Source organism: Lagenorhynchus albirostris, chromosome 3 (genome assembly GCF_949774975.1).
Source record: "Lagenorhynchus albirostris chromosome 3, mLagAlb1.1, whole genome shotgun sequence".
NCBI classification, from domain to species: domain Eukaryota; kingdom Metazoa; phylum Chordata; class Mammalia; order Artiodactyla; family Delphinidae; genus Lagenorhynchus; species Lagenorhynchus albirostris.
In genome coordinates this window covers 4,013,385-4,015,592 of record NC_083097.1, presented here as the reverse complement: position 1 = coordinate 4,015,592, position 2,208 = coordinate 4,013,385, and positions in this window count along the sequence as shown.

Genomic DNA, 2,208 nt, shown 5'->3' with positions numbered 1-2,208 from the left:
AAGCATGGGGAACTGAAGAGTGCATTTGGATCATTCACTTATTTATTCATCCAAAAAACATTTATTACATGCTTACTGTGCACCGATTATGGTGCTGGAAGCTGCAGGACAAGAGTAAACCAGACAGAACAGGTTTCTGTCCATGGCGCTCTCATTTTCAGTTAGAAGATTTTAGAGAATTCGGATAAGGGTGGTTGGCGAGGCCAACAGATCAGGAGATGACAGTCATTGTAATTAGAGTTTGTGACTCACAGATCCCAAGAGGAGGATGCAACACACGATGGGGGGCCACACGGGGAAGCACCAGGGTCAGTTAGGAGGCAGAGGAAGTGAGGGGTCAACGTGGACAAGAGTCTTTATTGTGGTTTCCACAGGAAGAAACAAGCTAGGCTCTGTAGGCAGTTTTAGGATTGGGCTAATTTGAATAATTTCAGGGGGCTCTGTTTGTAGTCATCTGGTACCTGGTGTGTCTAGGGCAGGGAAAAGCATCCCAAGTGTAAGTGCCCCATACAGGGGGCAGCTGGGGCATGGGCTCTGAGTGGGTTGGTTTGCATATGAAGGGCCTGCTTGCAGGTGTGCCCTCACTATCTCTTGGAATTGGCTGGCCCTGTAAGGGGCAGTGTCTCCAGGGTTAGCAAGGCCTGAATGTCAAAGCACCAAACATACAGAAAATGAAAAGTCACGGTTAATAAACCATCTTTTCTCTTGGCACTTATTCTGCCATAAATTCTTTTTTTTTTAAATTGAAGAACAGTTGATTTACAATATTGTGTTAGTTTAAGGTGTACAGCAAAATGATTCAGTTATACACATATGTATACATCTATATATATTTTAAAATTATTTTCCATTATAGTTTTTTACAAGATACTGAATATAGTTCCCTGTGCTATACAGTAAGCCCTTGATGTTCATCTATTTTAGATAGTAGTGTACATCTGTTAATCCTGTATGCCCAATGTATCTCTCCCTCTTTCCTCTTTGGTAACTGTAAGTTTGTTTTCTATGTCTGTGAGTCTATTTCTGTTTTGTAAATAAGTTAATTTGTATCATCTTTTTTAAAATTCCACATATAAGTGATATAATGGGATATTTGTCTAACTTACTTCACTTAGTATGATAATCTCTATAGGTTCATCTATGTTGCTGCAAATGGCATTATTTCATTCTTTTCTTTATGGCTGAATAATATTCCATTGTATATATGTATCACAGCTTCTTCATCCATTTATTTGTCAATGGACATTTAGGTTGCTTCCATATCTTGGCTATTATAAATACTGCCAATATGAACATTGGGATGCATGTATCTTTTCGAATTAGAGCTTTCGTCTTTTCCAGATATATGCCCAGGAGTGGGATTGCTGGGTCATATGGTAGCTCTATTCTTAGTTTTTTGAGAAACCTCCATACTGTTTTCCATAGTGGATGCACCAATTTACATTCCCATCAACAGTGTAGGAGGGTTTGCTTTTCGCCACACCCGCTCCAGCATTTATTATTTGTAGACATTTTGATAATGACCATTCTGACCAGTGTGAGGTGATACCTCATTGTAGTTTTGGTTTGCATTTCTCTAAAAATTAGCATTGTGGAGCATCTTTTCATGTGCTTATTGGTCATCTATGTGTCTTCTTTGGAGAAATGTCCATTTTTTTATTAGGTTGTTTGTTTTTTTGTTATTGAGTTGTATGAACTGTTTGTATATTTTGGAAATTCAGCCCTTGTCAGTTGCATCATTTGCAACTATTTTCTCCCAGTCTGTAGGTTGTCTTTTTGTTTTATTTCTGGTTTCCTTTGCTGTGCAAAAGCTTATAAGTCTGATTAGGTCCCATTTATTTATTTTTGCTTTTATTTCTATTGTTTTGGAGACCTGCTATAGAGTCTTGGTTGTTAACTTAGCTAATTCACTAACCTCCTTAATAAAGGGATGCTTTCTTGTTCAATTTTGTGTATTTTGCAACATTCTCTACTGTTGAATGCTTATTATAAATATTCAATGATATTTGTTCACCAAAATACAGCACAACAGACATTTTCCTTGGGATGTGGCAGAGAAGAGAGAGCAGCAGAGAAGAAGAGAGTGATTATAAAGTGTCTCAGGCCCAGGGGGACCGATAACTCAAAGTAAATAGAATGTGTGTATTTGGTCTGCAAGACTCACCATTTGACCTGTAAATGAATGATTTATTAGTAATCGTCTAGTGT